We start from the raw sequence: 6,000 nt of genomic DNA, 5'->3' as shown, positions 1-6,000 counted from the left end.
GAAAGTCTGTACATGTATATTGCATGAAATATATTTTCAATGCAATATTAAAACATTATTTCCATAGCTTGAAATATTAAGCTACACAGAGACACCCAAGATACCTGTGCTTTAAAAGCTCAGTTGGGGTGAGCAGTGTAAGGAAATAGAAAACTATTACTCATACTTAAGGCGAGATCTGATGTCTTCCTCATTTTCAGGATGTTCAAATAGGAATCTGGCAAAGATGATTGACAGGAAGAAGTATCCAAATGCAATTCCTCTGTATTTTCATTGTTTCTGTTCTTGAATTATTGATATTGCCAGTAGTCATTTGCCATGAAAACAAATCAAGTTATGTATGGTAAGCACTTCCCTGAATGCAACACTTTTATATTTTAAAAAATGTTTACAGTATGCCAATTTTCTAATTTAACAAAATGGCAAACCGGTGGGGAAAATAACTACAGCAAAATAAAAGCATGGTGCAAATGAAAATCTTAATTCTGTAACTAAACACACGAATGCTGTGTGTGGAAACATATTACAGGAAAAAAAAATCCCACCAGCTACTGAGAGAAGCTATGAAGATTTCTTTGTGGCACTTAGAAGGGAAAGACTCACCTTAAACAGGAAAACCTGATAAGAATTTCTGAATTTAGGTCTCTTTAGCAATAGTGGGACATACATCAAAAGCTAAGCCATTGTACTTCCCAGTGACAATCTTTTTTTTTTTTTTTTTTCCCCACACCACCTAATACTAGATCCTTGTTTTGTACAAAAAAACTTGTGCCAGGCTGTAGTATTTTATGACCTACATTATTACCCTCTGGGTAGTGAAATGATGGTGCCAAACTAATTATTGCTTTGTCTAATTTTAAATCCAGGTCTATGGAGATTAACAGCTTGCACATTAATTCAAAGCACCAACAGCCCACCTAACCTAATGCCGTTTTAAATGAATTAAAAATCCTGTTTAGGAAACTTTAATATACTTTAAATGAAGAAAATGTGCGTCTATATTTTTCACTCAGTATATAAAACCCAAATTCACTTTGCTTATTTTGCTTGCTCAAACATACTCCAGGGAGGAACATATCTTATCTTCAGGCATTCCTTCTCTTAAAAATGAAATACCTGCTAAGCTAAAAGCCCAGTCTGAGTGGAACTAATTGTAAAGCGGTGGTGGTGGTAGTGGTGGTGGTGGTGGTGGTGGTGGTGGTGGTGGTGAGAGGGAGGCCAAATAATGAGAAGAAAGACTATGTTCTGACTGAGGGGAAAAAAAAAAAAACCCACTCGATTCCAATGTATTGTCCCTTTTTATATCTTTGACATTAAATGAATGCCTTTAAACACACTGACATTTTGTAATATTACAAAATGAACGTGCAGTATCAAGCAATCAATACAAATAACCCATCTATAAAGAAGGCAAGGAAGCATATCACCAAACTCTACAAGAAGGATTGACAGTTTGAGGGACCAGAAAATGATAGACCGTTGCAATCACTCCCCAGCCGGTCTCCCCGTTTCCAGTTCTATTAGCTATATCTTCTCAAAGCAGGTCTCAGACCGCATAAATCTCTTGCCTAAAAACCTTCCAGAGCTTCCTGTTACCTGCCTACTGAAGTGCCAAGGTCTGGCCCAGGGAGTGAACGAAGCTCCTCCAGGCGCATTCCCAGCCGTTTGCTGCCTGCTTCCCTCCCAGTGCCCGGGGGAAGCAAAGGCTCAGGCCTTCTTGGTCCGAGCTCTCCCCTGCTGAGGCCCTCCTGATTCCGTCCTCACGGCCTGTGGGCCTGTGTGCGTGCCCACTTCCTCTACACCTCAGCTCCTTAATTTCCTCCACAGGCATTTATTCTGGATTGTCACCAAGTTGAGGGGGTTGGTGGGGGTGGGGGGGCAGGGACTGGAGAACAAAACCAAAGTGGGAAGTCACCCCGCAGATTGCCTGCCCTCAGGGAACTTTACAGTCTCACTGAGGGGCCAAACAGAGAGAGGCCTAAGGTGAAGAGAGAATGAGACAGAGACAGAGAGAGACAGAGTCTGAGGAGAGCCCAGGGGAAGAGATGAAGTGTCCTCCTCAACCCCAGAAGGTTGGGAAGTCTTCTTGGAGGAGGTAAGTGCTGGGAGTCTGAAGGGAGGGGAAGCCAGGGGACACCACGAAAAAGCAAGGCACAGAGGGGACCCACGACATGGCACATGCAGACCGCAGACTACAAGTGGTTTGTTGTATTGGAGTCTAAAGATCGAGACTAGGAAGACCAGGAAAATGGTCCTGTGCTTCATGAAAGGACCCGTATCTTCTTCTAGACAGACCCCTTTATGAGTCACTTATTCACTTTGAACTCTATTTATCCGGCTTTATCCATAAAACGTTAATGTCAGTTTCCTTTAAGTCTTCTGCAGTTTTAGGGCAATACTTTTGACCACAGTAAGGACCATGGTCCTTTCTAAATGAAGCTGAGAATCATACAGAATCAAGCAGAGGCTGCAGCAAACAGAGGAACACTACCACTAGTTCAAAGTGGATCAGAGTGTGCAATCCTCAGGTTCTTAGAAGAAAATGCTTTTGCATAACCAAGAAAACCCCTCCAGGGACCTCTCAGGGGATTTTCCAGTTGTCTCTCCATTGTAGGGTTAGGTCACTGAAGAGATATATGGACCACTCTAATACCCTTTGACAGTACCTGTATTCAAGTGTAATTCTAACAAATTGAGTAATTTTACTAAAATGAGGTCAAGGTCTTCACTAACTTTTTTTTTGAGGGGCTGGGGAGGAAGGGGCATAAAATTTTTTCAGTACTCACTTTAGGTACAAACGAAGATCCTTAAAATAAGCTGCAATTTTATGCGAACAGAATATTTTACCAGTAATTTGCATTATTGTAAGAGCTACTTTAGATTTTGCGAGCGATACGAAAAAAACATGCAGGCCTAAAACACAGCTATAAGTCCTGCAATATTTTGGAAACTCGACAGCGTGGAAGAAGATATTACCAGTTTAATGTTTTATTCGAATAACTGAGTTTGAAACTAAACAGCAGAATGTCTAAATTAAATTGAGTTGTGTTTAGCATTTCATGAAAAACTCAACATGATAGCCCCCCAAACTTGTTTTTGTCTTTAAAAAATCTTGTCACTGTCTTCTTATCTTTTCAATGCTCTGTCTACCCTCATCTTTTCCTTCTCTTTTCTTCTCCCATCACGTGGGTATATACATCTCTATGTCTGACCTGGGCCAAAATTATCCTTGGTCCAGACAGATAAGAATATGGTCATCTGCACAGTCGCCTTCAGCATCACCTTGCTTATCCTTACACTTCTCCTTGATTGTTGTTGCTTATATGTGTCCTGAGAATAAAAACACAAAAGTAGAAGAATCTGTCCTCCCGGAATTAGCTTGAGAGGAACACGCATACACGCGCATGAGCACACACACGAACACGCACACACTCCTTCTGAAGGAAAAAAAAACAAAAAACCCAATAGTGATGCATATTTTTCTTTGGTTTTCTTACAAACCCAAGCCAGGATACACTGTGTATTAGAAATTCATTATATTTGTCCTTTCTACATTAGAAAGAAATTAAAAAAAAAAAAAAAAAAAGCAATGGGCTTACTGCAGTGGGAGAAAAATCAGTCTGATCAGCTTTTCACTGAATTAACCATTTTCTTGATTAGCTGGCCCACTTTCTTTAAAGACTCAATTTCTTATCTTCATGGGGTCACAGGAAAAGTTTCATAAAGTACATTGTAGAGATGGATGTCAGTTACAACCAGAGACATTGCTTTTGAATTAAAGTTTTAAAAATAAATGTGGATAGAATATGATGACTATTAAAATGTCAACCATACCGCATCACTGAAGATAGTTTTATTAAAACAACTAAAACCATTAATGTTGCGCTAATTTTACAAAGAATACATCTTTTTGGAAGGCAAAGTCACGTTTCATCTTCTTTTGCAAAAAAAAGTAATTGGAGAAAAGCAACCTGTATCCATACCTTTTAAAAAAAGCTGGAAATAGTGAGGTCACAAACTCCATAGTGGATCTTATTAGTCATGCAAATCCCATAATATGTATTCTATCATGTAAACATCTTTTCTCGAATATACGTAATTTTGGACAATTTTGAAATGCTGTGTAAATACACGCAGCGCTCTTTTGAATAGTTTGCTTTTCTTTGATTTCAAAGTTAATTATATTCATTTATATGTTGAGTGACAAATGTCATAATCCTTATTTCAAATGAATATACAGAGGAGTTGGAAAAATTACTACTTATCTGTTAATAAACTCCTGCGAACCACACTTTTTCTTGCCCCTTTTTAAAAGTAGGGCTTGTTTTGTTTTGGATATCAACAATGAGGGTCTTTAAGTTGATCATGAAAATAAGTTGTGGGTTTTTTCTTTTTTTTTTTTTTTTTTACTCAGCAGATATTCCATCCTATAGGTTTTATTTGGTATTTTGGTTTGCATAAGGAAGTGTAAATTCCATAGGAGGAACTTAGTGTTAAAGGTTGATGAGCTTTGAACTTTTTTTTTTTTTTTTTTTAACAAACAAGCACAGAGCAGTTTTGCTAGAACTGCACAGAGCATCTGCTATGTGTCCAGAGGACTTCTCGTCGTCATCCTCCAAATGGGCAATAACTGAAATGATAAGTTCTTCACAGTTGTTGTTTTTTAATTCATCTGTACTCAATCCAACAGTGACCCATAGACATTTTTCTACACTTACTTCTTTGTGGCGAAATCCAGTGGGCAACTTTTCATAATATCGTTTTCAAAGCTATCTTGTAAAATATAACTAAAGGGGCTTCAGTGTTCTCTGTTACATCAGAATAAAGTTCTTCTGTTTTATTTTGAAGCCTGGTTTTAAAAAAAAAAAAATGCGCAGAAAGGTCAAATCCATTCCAAATAGAAATCTCATTCTTTAGAAATATTTGGTAAGATCTTGAATCACTTCTTTTTGTCTCTTAAATTCTGTCATCTGCCTCGATTTAACTAAAATAATTTTTCTTTCTCATTGTGTTAGCTAAATGCATCCATTCAGTGGCTATCCATTCACAGGTAAGGAAATCACAAAAGGAGAGTGAAATTAATTTCAAAGTATATATGTGGTATCTTTTAAGAGCTGCATTTCATCATCTGGAGAGCTGCAATTTAGTCTATTAAATGTACAGCCGAGAAGCAGGGGGGAATGTGAACGCGGGGGGGGGGGGGGGGGGAGGAGGAAGAGGAGGAGGAGGAGGAGGAGGAGGGCCAGTCCTAAACAAGTCTATTTTCGTTTCCAACCTTCAAAGGTAACATCCCCGGCTTCGTGGGCTCCTGGTCGAATGTCTAATTTGGCCCTTTGATGCCGAGCTTCGTGCCATGGGGCGGACCTGCTGTCCACCAGGCCAAGGTATAAACTTAACCATTTATCTCTTAAAGTCCTATTTAATGAAAACGAAGGGAAACGGTCACCTCCCTCACTGTCTCGCTCATCCCGATTCCTAAAGAACTTTGCCGGGCACATTATCTCGTAGACATCATGATCAAATGTTATTGTTTGCTTTATTATCTCAGTTGGATGGTCGGCTAGTCTAGAATGAAATAGGGTGAAGGCAGTGCTCGCAGCCCAGAAGTCTGAATGAGGTTCCCATTCAAATGATCCCGGTGGTTTGGGGGTGGGGCGGGGTGATTAGTAAACCATCGGAGCTTACGCGGCACCGCGAGCGTCTGGATGCAGCACATTTACATCTAACAAGAGACCCCAGAAAACGTGTGTGTGTTTCTTAAACCTTATGTTCCGAACAAAAGGCTATCTCAGCAACAGACAATCGGCCCTGCACTGCTCCCTGGGATGCGAGCAACACACTCAACTGCACATTTCATTCTTCCCCGGCTCCCGGCGCCACAAAGCCCCTACTCTCTTCCCACCCCGGGGTCCCCCGCTCGCTCCCCACAAGGGGGTGGGGCCGGCGGGAGCCGGGTCTCTGCAGGCGCAGCAGCGGCCGCCGCACCGGGGCCCCAGGCGC

Source organism: Canis lupus, chromosome 36 (assembly GCF_011100685.1).
Source record: "Canis lupus familiaris isolate Mischka breed German Shepherd chromosome 36, alternate assembly UU_Cfam_GSD_1.0, whole genome shotgun sequence".
In the NCBI taxonomy this organism is placed as follows: Eukaryota; Metazoa; Chordata; class Mammalia; order Carnivora; family Canidae; genus Canis; species Canis lupus.
This window is presented reverse-complemented; position numbering follows the sequence as displayed.